We start from the raw sequence: 13,101 nt of genomic DNA, 5'->3' as shown, positions 1-13,101 counted from the left end.
CTCATATCGAAAATTGTTTAACAATGAAGGATCAACCTAGCGGATGAACAAGATTTTGATAAAATGAAAAAGAAAGAGTAAAAATTGGGGAGGGAGGAAATACAGAAGAGGAAGGAAAATGATAGGTCGCATAGGAGGTACTGGTCAAACAAAATGGCCTAAATGTTTATACGTAGATTGTGGATTTACTTTCAAAGGCAATTATAATTGGACAAGCACAAAATACAAACATGTACAGCATTATATTTATGTAAAATAGCAAATCCTAAGTATTTAGCTTGGTCTACGCGGGGACGTATGGTATAAACCACATTGGATATGCACAAAAGTGTTTTATCGTCTTTCCGATTTTTTAAGTAGTTTCCATTGCGATGTCGTTTAGGAACATACACTACCAGCAGTGGCCTGAAATGTATTTACATGAAATGTGCTTTTCATGAACCTTACTTATTCCATCAAATACATGTAATTGTGAAATTTACACTTTCATATGATAGATAGAAAAATACTTCTAACAAGTCATTGGCTCACCCATCACCAAGCGTTATGGAAGCCAAGGGTGTCATGACAGGGAATTTGCTTTTGAGCTTCAATATTAGCTATATATAAGTCAAAGTCAAGTTATATCGGGGAGGAAGAGCAGCGAGCGCTATTGACTTCTTCCCTTCTTAAAAATCCTGTGATTGTGGGTCATATATCTGCTGTTGCTGTTGCTGACGTTGTTGTTGTTGTTGTAGCCCGGGTTTTTACACCATGTTGTGTTGGGATCGGTGTATACGTAGTTAATGTTATATGGAAAGGTACATAAATAAAGAGGTGGTGAGACTTTCAGTTTAAGAATAACACACGAGAGTATAATGTATTAACTCCAAACATCAAGCACACACACAGTATATAGATGTAAAACAGCCAAGATACGTCAATTCCATTCAATTCAATTTATTTCAACCATAAAAATACATATACAATAATTCATGGATATATAAAAAACATGGGGTTAGCCCCCTAAACAAGTTTGAATACAAACTTGTGGTTGGAGCACCAACCATGACAAATATCGAGAAATTAACAAAAACAACATTAACGGGAAAACAAATATGATATATAACAAAAGATGATATATACATATGTGTTACAGACGTTATTTGGTGATGGTCTGAAATCCTTCCCCTCTCTACACTCATTATACTCCATGTCCACTCTCCGGTCTGGTCTACATCTAGCACTAAGAATCTGTCCTGGCGGGAAGGGTCTTATTTCTTGCTAATCAACCAAGGGGGCTTTTATTGGGGGGGGGGGGGGGACATGTAGTCTTGGTTGGAGGACATTCTCCATGATGGTCCTATCAGCTATAGACCAATAGGGATTCAGTTATCAAACAAGTATTTTGGGAGGGGGAGTCTGGTATACCACAGGGTGTGGTACGTTTTTTTCTTAGGGGACAATATATCAGTGTATTCAGCGCAGTACCCGGATTACTGACCACTATTTTGTGTTCGTATTGCTCAGTCATTCGGGAACTTCAATTATCGATATCATATTGAATATCACACGAAAACAAAAACAAATATTTATGTATAATGGGACAACTTTCTTTGATGAGAACTTGTTTTTTAACAATATATGTCAAATTCACCATATTGTGGATAGTGATGGTTATTTTGAAGCAATAGAAATATTTTAAAAACTCTGGTTTAAAAACAGAGGATTTGTTAACAATACAACAAATATATTATATGATATTTTTGATCAATGAAATCCTGTTTAGTGATTGGTCAACATAGCATTATGTGACCAAACATAACATTGCTATGATGTTACTGTGACGTCATCCATGGTATAGTGCTGCTGCTCTCACTGCACTACACACTACTGCAGTGACAGTAAACATTATTTTTATTAGTAGTATTATTATTTTCATGAAGGTTGGTTTGAAAAATCTAAAACAAATATATCATGCACTATTTCAAGCCACTAGTGAAATTATGGATTCCTCGGCGACAGAAAAAACACTATTTTCTTCGGGGCTACGCCCCTCAAAAAATAGTGCTATTCCTGCCACCTCGATTATTGCTTGTAGTTGGATAAGAAGTATTGCATTCACGCAGAGACAAATGATATTGAATTAGTTCTGGAATTCTGCTTTTTCAAAAAGATATATAATTTGTCGGATGTTACATCAAAAATGATTTACAGATCAAGTATAAACATATTTCTAATGTATCCGTTTCATTTCAAAATCTGTCTTCAGATCACAATATGTCGGTTCAAGAAATAGAGCAGATCCATCTCAGACCAAGGCAATCTACCCTAAATAGCCGACTCCGAGAGTTTTAATTTGAACTATTATACAATATTATTCGAAAAGTACAAAAAGTAAAAACTGTTCATTTTGTAATAAAGATGAAGAAACTTACCGACATGTTTTCTTTGAATGTAAACAAATAAAATGTGCGTGGGATGAAAATGGGAACGCTTTAAATATTCAAAAACTAAAAAAACTGACATGGAAAGAAGTACATTTAGGGATAAATCATACAAATAGAGGTTTTGACAAATTAGTGAATCATGTTATTCTGATCAAGTTTATGATTTTTTGTCTGTCTTTTACTTATGTTCCAATTCATGTGTGTTAGATGCTAAAGGTGTTAATTTTTCAAGTATATTCAATATGTTAATTTCAAGTGATATCCTAAAATAAACTAAACTATAATGATGTTGATTTTTTTGTATATGAGTTGTATGTAATATACCTTCAATTATACTATGTAATGATCAATCGTTGTTGAATGTTTATCAAATATTTATTGATAACACCTGTGAATAATGGAGATTTTTTTTGGCCAAAGTAAGTCAAATTTTGTTATTTCGCTAGTCAGCCTGATATAGATAATAATAATAATATTGTATGGCTTTGTTTTCGTGTGATAACATTTTTTTTTGCTCTCGCTATGACAATATTGGAATCGTCTCCGACTCGTCAATATTGTCATAGCTTGAGCAATATATTCTTGTATCACACTCAAAGCCATCCAATATTATATAATTATTGCTGAGGGGGGAGGGGTGGTGGTAGTGGTGCATGGTGGAGACTAATACCATTACATAGCAGGACTTGTCTTGCGGTGGTGCTTGCTCCCGAGCCTGGTACATGAAAGATAGTTATTGTCACAATGAATTTGACCCATCACTCGGATTTGATGGCTTCAAGTTAATATTTAAGATTTGTGACTTTGTACTAGTCATTTACAGCACATTGCACTGATAAAATGATTTATACCGTAGTTAGTGTTGTAAATGTTTAAAAACATTATATGACAAAAAATGATTAAAGTGGTAAAAAATTGTAAGTGAATCAGGATCCGAACGGATAGAATGTACCCAATACAGAGCATGCATACTTCGATATACTGTGCATGCCCAAAACAGAGAAACAATGAGTGTATAAAACACTGTACATAGCAGGCCTGGATATTACAGGAATTACCAGGTGCTATATATATATATATATATTCATCTGTTTATCAAATTGTATTTCCCCCTAATATAAAACATGACTTTAATTTATTCAAATTTATCAACAATGTGTTAATATCCGTTAGATAAAATTCACAACTGTTCAATCCTCCCCCCCCCCCATGCAATATTTATTTACATTTCTATGTCTGTTCAACACGATTACATGAAGTTGTCACACCAACCTTTACACATTGATAGCACTGTGAACTTTGTTTTTCGTTTGCATCTACTTCATCCTTCATCCATTTCATGAAGTATTCTTTATTTTTATTCAGCACTAAGTACCGTCCCACTACAACGTAGGCCTGTGAATAGAAAGAAGGAGATAATGAGAAAGAGAACGAGAGAGAGAAAGAGAGAGAGAGAGAGAAAGAAAGAGAGAGAGAGATTGAGAGGGAGAAAGAGAGAGAGAGAGAGAGAGAGAGAGAGAGAGATGGAGAGAGGGGGATCGGGGAGAAAGAAAGAGGAAAGGGGAGAAAAAACATCACTTGTCATATTTGTATTGAATTTAATTGGTTTGGTTTATTGCAAAAACAAGCAGCTCGCAGGCTGAAAATGTTCAATTTACAAACAAATTTAGAATATAGAGAAATAAAAACATATATAAAACTAAAATACATATTGTAAGTCAACTTTTGCAGAAATTGTTCCATATGATACACTTTTTAAATCACTGGTATGCATGACACTGGTTTTTGTGTGTGCTGTTGTTGTTTTGTTGTGTGTGTTTTGTTTTCTTCATTTTGTATTCTTTTCCAAAGCAACCAGGGATATTAGCAATGTATGATACATTGGAAAAGTTTAGAGAGGGGTGCTCAGCTAAACAATGCAAAAGAAATCACATCCACATGTATGAGAGTGACATTTACTTTATCTGGATATTTATTGGTAAGAACTGATTTACTGATTTTCCTTACATTTTACAATAGATTTATGTATTCCATGCATGTTTATGAAATAGTGTGTACAACAATAATATTGTAGACATTTCGTACTATGGTGAAAATGACGCTCAATGTTTAATGCATGCAAACAAGAATACCAATCAAACAACTAATCACACATTTCTCTCTGGAGATAAAATCTAGGGATGTATTTTACAATGCAACTCTACTTGATTAAAATAGTTTGCTATTGCACATACTTTCTTCAGTTTCATAACAATGCTATCATATGGGGCAAACTTAAGACATTCTACTGGTACATGCACACGTCAGCCCAGCTGTTCCCCTGTTTGCATTTTAAAATATAACAATGCATTTTTTTTCTTAAAAACAAAGGTATGCTACCACATTGTGGTGATTGTTTCAGATTTCTTACCTTATAAAAGCCTTTAGCTTCAAGTTTTGCACCAATAATAGATCCAACTCCAGCCATTTTTCGCACTGATTTGTCTCCCAAGGGAGCATTTACAAATAGTTGGTGTGTCTTTGTTGTTTGGGCCCGTGTTTGGGCCATGCCGTGCTGCTGTAATGGAACTACGAGCGATCCAACATAATGCAGGGAGAGAAAAATATGCATTTACTAATGTAAATTGTTAACAATCTGGTGAAAGAAGGAGAGTAGTTGTTAGACTAAAACTTAAAAGGAGAAGAATTAAAGGCATTGTTTAACAATGTTTCCAGTTTTACAAATCTGAGATACATGGCCCTACGTGTTAATATCAGTGTGTCTGATATGGGGTAATATTGAAGCCCTAAAAAAAAATTAAATGATCATGAAGTGCCTCAAAAAGTACAAATATTTGAGTGACCTGTTACCATACTCATTTTCCCCCGATAGACTGTAGTTTGGTTTTTTGAAATTTCGAATTCCAATCATAAACAAGGTCTTGATCAGACAGGCGATCGGCTTGTAAAAGTCATGGGATTCCTGACTGATCTGAAGGTTTATAATCAGGATTGCAGCATGCGCCAAATCCAGGATATTGTTTAGAATCTGAGGCAAAGATACACAATCCCTTTAAAATATAGCCTACTGCCTTTGTTTTCAAAGGAAATGTAAAAATATTTATTATTGTGTAATGTACAAGTTCACAATATAACATCGATTGAGCTGCTGTTCATTTTTAATAAAAACAGAATATATGAAATAACATGCTCTCACCTCCCTGGTCAGATGCACCAGTAGGCCTACATGCAGATGTTGATGGCACTTCTTTATCAGAGAAAACAAAGTGGATTGGTTCGGATTCTTGCAGGAAGGCAAACAATTCATCATTGTCTACAATTGTGCCGTCAGACAATCTCAGGCACTTGAAATTCTCTTTTGTCTTTTGCAGCTTTGTGAGACCTGAAAATGAAATTTATTAGGTCATTAATTTTAAAGGGCCACTCTAACCCAACTAAAATATCCTTTTTAAACATGAATACACCTCTACTTATTAATATTCCAGCCTCTGATTTTTTAGAAACCCTTTGTATTGACCAAAAAAAAGATAATTACTATCCATTTTTCACAGTTCTGACGCTTGCTGGGCTACGCCCCTCAAAAAAGGTTATACGGTCACGTAGCCTTGCGGGCATTTGAGATTTGTCTTACAATCTCATTGTTATTCATAAATGAAACGTACTGGGATTATCAAGTGCATATTATTTTTCGGATAATTTTTTCCCCAATTAATATCATAGTTTGCCTTTTAAAAGACATTTATGCGGCCTAAATCACCCTCCTTTTCACCGGAGAGGCTCCTGCAATGACGTCATAAACATTTGCGCAATACAGCTCCGAAACTGGGCTTTTTTCTGAGCTTTCTGAGTCGTCATTTTTAAAGCTAGATTCCAGAATTATTGATAATTTCTAAGAAAAATCATTATCATGTTCGGAATCTCCATCAAAAATGTTTCTACACGTCTTTTTTCATTTTTTAGCCCGTTTTGGTTAGAGTGGCCCTTTAGAGTTAAAAAATATTTCTGGAAAAATATTGCTGGTACATTGTTTTATACTATTTGTTTTTGCAAGGAAAACTACACAACTTTGTCAGTGAACGGGATATAAAAAAACATCTGAAGTGCGTTGCATTTGGAATTATAACGTGCCACCAAATACAAAATCTGTTCACCTAGGTATACAAGTTAAACAATGAAAGCAAACAGCCAAAAGATGTAACAAATCTACTTTATAATATTTGTGTGTGTTGTTGATGTGCTCACAAGTGTAGCAAGGTACTTCTCTTACCTTTGTCTATCAGCTCATCCAGTGATGTTGCCAATACAAGTTTCTTATCTGCGTGCCAAACTTTGAACATTCGGGGGGTTGCCATTCTTCTTACAAACTGTGACTATAGTCTGTAAAGAACATAAATATAATTATTGACCTGATTGATAAATATAGCAGGAAAATATATGTATACAGCAATTTGTTACTAGTATTATAGTTGGTACTCTTGAAATCTATTGTTTGTTATTGTTTATAGGCCTAGAGATGACAATTTTGCCAAGTTATTTCCCCCCAAATAATTCTTTGGAAAGCTCCTTCCTAGAAAATATTGGTGTTGGGTGTTTGGAGAGAAATTGTGTATTTGATGTATTGCAAAAACAAGCTGTATTTTTGCGGAAATTCAGTTTGCATCCCAGGAAATTTTTATTTGCAGCACTATTGCAGTCCAAACAAAACTTCACTTTTTGGGTCACAACAAAATGGACTTAATTGTGCCCTTTGCCACGGGCACGGGTTAGGTTTACATGACAAAACTTTATTTTCATGAAAACATTTCGATTCCTCTATATTATATTACATGCGAACAATGGGAATCTCCCAGTACCCACCAAGTATAACTTTTGTAGCCATTTACCAAGGAATAAATCTGACTAAGTTTGGTTGAAATCCGGTAAACTATGTGACACTAAGAAACAAAGGAGCCCAAAACACCATAAACCAATAAAAATTAACGGGAACCACCTACTGAATATAATTTTGTAGCCATTCACCCAAGTATGACTGTGATCTAGTTTGGTCGAAATCCGATAAACTACATGTAAAAATTGTTGTAAAGGAGCCACCAACACCGAGAACCACTATAATGATTACGGGAACCAGCCACCCAGTATAATTTTTGTAGTCATCTACTTAATACGAATCGATTGGTGGATCGTCTGGGATTCGAGACGGTGAATTGATAAATAATGTTTTGTACGAATTCAGTGATGGGACTATCCAGAGTTCGATTTTGAGATCAGGTAATGATTAAACAGACATCGCACTCTATATTGCATTTGACGTCATTGCGGGCATGTCCGATTTGATGATTTGATACTTTCATAATTAGGAATGACGAAATTGCCAGAAACGTACTGGGATTATCAAGTACATATTATTTTTCGGATAAATGTCTTTTTTCTCTCTAAGTAATATCATAGTTTGCCCTTTTAAAGACATTTTATTGCCTAAATCACCCTCCTTTTCATCGGAGAGTCTCCTGCAGTGACGTCAAACGCGTCATCACCGAAACTGGACTTTTTTTCCCTGCGCATTCTGAATCGTCATTTTCAAAGCTAGATTCCAGAATTATTGATGATTTTTAAGAAAAATCATTGTCATGTTCGGAATCTCAGTCAAAAATTATTCTACATGTCTTTTTTCCATTTCTTTAGCCCGTTTTGGTTAGAGTGGCCCTTTAGATCGATGCATGCCAGTTTGGAATGAAGGCATACACCATGAATTAATAACCCTTGCTGGAAAAGGGCTTGATAAGCAACTTTTCTGCTTGCACCATGCTTTAGTTATTTGATTATGAACACAATTATTACATGCTACAGAGGATGAGAGTGAGAGGAAAAGAAAAAAGTAAATTAGAATGTGAGAGAAAGAAGAAGTAAGATATCAATTGAAGAAAGAGAGGTAGAAAGAGTAGCAGAATGAAATGGAGAGAGAGAGAGAGAGGGGGGGGGGGAGAAGGAAGGAGGCATGCAGGGAGAAGGGGAAGGGGAAAGACATTCAAGAGTCAGGAGAGGGGAGAGCGCGAGAAAAACATATATGATATCAACTTCTGGTGTCATGGTGTATAAACACTTTAGGAACGATACCCTACCAACACTAAGAAGCTCTTCAAATGAAGAAAGAAAACAAAATACAAACAAGTTTCAAAAAGAGCTAGAAAAGAAAGAAAAAAAAGGGGAAAAACAACTAGAGAGAGAAGAGAGAGACTAACTGAGGGAAAATAGAAAAGGACAGGTGAAATGAATAAGAAAAACGAAGAAAAAATTATGACGTAGGAAAAGAGACTATATCTGATTCCTAAATTCTTGTTTTTTGCAAACGTTCATTGAAAGGTAAGGAATCATTCAGTGGTTGTTCATAAAATGTGGAGACAATACTCTGTCAGGCTTATTTGCATATCTCTTTGTCCAAAAGTTTTACTTGCCAAAATGAAACTTTTGGACAAAGAGATATGTAAATAAGCCTGACAGAGTATTTTCTCCACATTCCTCCCTTTCTACGAAAATCTGTTTTACCCAAGAGCTCAGATTTCTATTTTCTATTTGACAACTAATCCCTCCTAGCCGGTAACTCCACACTAAAGACTGCTGCACAAAGACTTATGACGGTCTTTCTTACGACTCATTTACTTAATTTTCATTATTTGGACCCACATTTTATCCACCAGAATGCACACGATGGCTAGTTCCTAACTAGCTGGGTTAGTTTTCAACTCCATAGTTGGTAACTAGGCATTTTAAGTTGCTCCTAGTCTTAGGGACCTTTTGGCAACTAGCCTGTGCTTTTATGAATAAAATGAATATGGGCCCTGTTGACTAATTCTAATTTTTAGGCATACCCTTTTTTACGACAGTTTCTATTGACAACTAAAAAGCTTTCCAGTGTTTTCCCCAGTGGCGGATCCAGGGGGGGGGGGGGGCCCGGGGGGCCCGGGCCCCCCCCCCTTGAGAAAAAAATCATGTAAAATCACGTGATTTTTTACCTTTTTTTGGGGTTGGGCCCCCCCCCCCTGGCGCTCAAGGGGGGGGTGCAAATTGAAAAATTTTTGAGGATCAAAAAAAAAAAAATATGCTCACTACCCCCCCCCCCCCCTACCCCCCCCCCCCCCCCCCCCCCCCCCCCCCCCCCCCCCCCCCCCCCCCCCCCCCCCCCCCCCCCCACTGAGCGAATTTTTGGCCGGCGCGTTTTTCAAATTTTCGGAAGCAAAAAATAAAAAATAAAAAATAAAAAAAAATAAAAAAATTGTGCTCTGTACCACCCCCCCCCCCCCCCACTGAGCGACTTTTCGGCCGGCGCGATTTGAAAATTTTCGGGAGCAAAAAAAAAAAAAAGTTGGGCCCCCTCCCCTAAGAAATCCTGGATCCGCGCCTGGTTTTCCCTACATCTAAGACTCTTTATGCAAAGTAGATTCCATCCACATAGATGCCATCAAGGCCCATCATACTTAGCTGGTGAATGGAATGGCCGGTTACCAGCTAACCAGGGGTTAGGGAAACATACATAAACAGAAAAACATTGACATAACTAGTAAGCAAGTTTAGTATTGCACAGCTTTTTTTCAGTTGAGTTGCCCAATGGTTTATTATTGAACATAATTATAATTACCCTATTTAATGCATTTTTGCCGTATATTTCATACATAAGTTAGTACGTATAACTAAGATTGGTGGTGCACGTAGATCTACTCCGTTTGCTGAATGCCTGATTAATATAAAAATAGATCTACCGATATATAAATCAATGATGTGAATCCAAAATAGAAATTATCACGGGTCATCGACTGAAGATAAAACTCATCACATCCCGGAAAGGTTACACTTTGTTAAATGCCAGTCTTATACATCATATCCCACATGTTGTCGAAAAGGATTAACAAACTATTCTAATGATACTGGTTTAAATCATGTTTACTTGTTCGTCTTAAAATGGCGTCTTGATTTGGCGCCAGAATGTGTATTTATGTTATTTTGTGAGGTGGGAATTCCCACCAGTATATGCTTCCGCCTTTGATACCAGCGCTTGCAAGCGGTATCTTTTAGATGCATTAAAAGGACATCATATTGCCTTAAAAGGATGTCCCACGAAGCAGTCCTCTATGTCGGCGTGCAAATGTAATAGTCCCTATTGATAGCCCTCTGGTGCTGAGTACAACTAAAAGGCATACCCTTTTTCACGACATTTTCTATTGAAAACTAAAAAGCTTTCCAGTGTTTTTCCTACATTTAAGAATTTGTATGCAAAGTAGATTCCATCCACTTAGATGCCATTATTCATAGCTGGTGAATGAATGAACGGCAGGTAACCACGGGTTAGGGAGAGAAACATGCATCAACTGAAATACATTGTCATAACAAGTTAACAGGTCTAGTAATAGTATTGCACGGATTTGTTCAGTTGATTTGCCCCATGGTTTATTATTGAACATATAATTTCCCCCATATTGTGCATTTTTTCCAGATAATCCACACACATAACTTAGTACCTATAACTCACATTGGTGGTGCATATGTAGACCTACTCCGTTTGCTGAATGAGTGCAGATCTACCGGTATATCCGCTTCAAATAAATCAATGATGTCAATCTCAAATTTAAATTATCGCGGGTCATCGACTGGAGTTTAAACTCGTCACATCCCGAAAAGGCTGCACTTCGTTAAATGCCAGTTTTACGCATCATATTGCACGCGTTGTCAAAACGCATAACGACCCATTCTAATGACACTGTATTAAATCATATTCACTTTTACGTCTAAAGATCGCCCGCATGCGCATTGGTTCTATTATTAGTTGGAATTCCCACAAGTAAGCTTCCGCATTTAAACTCGGCGTGAGCAAACGCAAACAGTGAGAGCCCCCTTGTTCAAAGTACAACTACTCGAACAAAAATTCGATAATGTATTCATTTTGGGACACCCCTGACAATGAAAAGTATTCAGTCACTCTAAAGAAATCATTTGAAGGTTCCTTGTCAATTAAATTGTTCTAAACAACTCGTCATAATAGATTATAGATATTACAGAATATCTGTAAAGTGCTTAGAGACATTTAAGCGCTATATAAAAGCGGAATATTATAGTATAATGTTTAGGAATTTTGAATTCAACCGTTTTAAAGGAATGGAAGGAGAAATTGAGCCAGTTCAAAGCCTAGACAGAGCAAATTTAAACACTATTGTCCATGAAATCTAAAACTTACAAATCAATAGCTTGTATTTTTTACCGTACTATTGCTTGATAACAATAACACTTATATAACACAAATAGTACCAAAAATTAAAATCATGATTCAGAAGGTGTAAAGAGATATATTTTCGTGGCCCAACACTTACACCGAGCTATATAGGGCTCAGAAAAGGGCATTATATCGCCGGATCACCATTGGCTCGGATGCCCCTCCCACACACTTTTATCAAGGTCAATACACCAAACCTGCAAATGTACGTGAATAAATATGAAAATTCATCCGTTTTATTTTTCATATGGAGTATAATGAATACGGCCACAATTTACTCGGAAAAGGAGTATTTTTGTTATTATTATGTATACATTGTAACTTATATTCATATATTATACCCTGCCATGTTTAGTGACTAAAGTTTTCTTTTAAATCGTCAATTTGGAGCCAGAATGGCATTATCTCGGTGTCAAATGATATGAGCTAATGCCCTCCTAGCTCAAAAAAGACAAAATGACAGATTAAATCGATGCATGCCTGTTTAGAATAAAGGCATGCACCATGAATTATACCTTGCTGTAGAAGGGCTTGATAAACAACCCTTCTGTTTGAACCATGCTTTAGTTTTCTGATTATGAATATTATGTATGCTACAGATGGTGAGAGTGAGCGGAAAAGAGAGAAGTAAACTAGAATAGAGAGAGAAAGAGAGAGACAGACAGAGAGAGAGACAGACAGAGAGAGAGACAGAGAGAAAGAGAGACAGAGAGAGAGAGAGAGAGAGAGAGAGGGGGAGGAGGGAGGGAGAGAGAGGGGGGGGGGGAGATGGGGACACCCAAGAGTCAGGAAACGGGAGAGCCAGAGAAAAAGAGATATGATTTCAACGTCTTTACAAAAACAAAACAAAAAAGAATACATACAAAATGGCAAATAATCGCGCTAAGTAGTTGAGTGCTGACGTTTATTATTTTCAAATGCCACAGACAATGATCCTGAAATATTCACAGAGCGACAAGGTTTGAAATACCTTTCATGTCTCAGGAGAAAAAAAAAAGACTTTCAAAATTCAAATGGAGAATCTTCCATCATGTATTTTGTGTGATTAGACTTGTCTTGGTGAAGTATACCAATGGACACTATGAACATGACTGACAAAGAAAGCGGACAAAATATACAGTTCCTCAGGTAGACAAAGGAACATCCCTTCACTGCTATTAGTAAAATTGTGTAGAACAGGTGAATATGCATGTGACACCTGTTCCACACATTTTTACATAAAAGCTGTGAAGGGTTGTTCCTTTGTCTACCTGAGGAACTGTATATTTGTCCGCTTTCATTGTCCGTCATGTTCATAGTGGGAGATGCCGAACCGAGACTAATTTTGCCTTTGACATTGTGATGCCACCGGGCTAGTCTTCAGGCATTTCTAGTGCAATCATCAGATTATAGGGGTGTTAAATTACACAGGCA

At 36.6% G+C, this 13,101-nt stretch overlaps 1 long non-coding RNA gene across 1 annotated transcript; it reads right to left on the bottom strand.

Annotated features, from left to right (window-relative positions):
* Nucleotides 1-5,626: 5,626 nt before the first annotated feature.
* On the bottom strand, nt 5,627-11,612 carry LOC105439143. The gene is made up of 3 exons (XR_971178.2): nt 10,951-11,612; nt 6,697-6,806; nt 5,627-5,811 (listed from the first exon to the last, which is right to left on the bottom strand). It is a non-coding gene; the product is annotated as an uncharacterized LOC105439143 (long non-coding RNA).
* Nucleotides 11,613-13,101: the final 1,489 nt, after the last annotated feature.

Source organism: Strongylocentrotus purpuratus, unplaced genomic scaffold (assembly GCF_000002235.5).
Source record: "Strongylocentrotus purpuratus isolate Spur 01 unplaced genomic scaffold, Spur_5.0 spur5_scaffold_5, whole genome shotgun sequence".
Lineage (NCBI taxonomy): Eukaryota > Metazoa > Echinodermata > Echinoidea > Camarodonta > Strongylocentrotidae > Strongylocentrotus > Strongylocentrotus purpuratus.
This window is presented reverse-complemented; position numbering and strand designations above follow the sequence as displayed.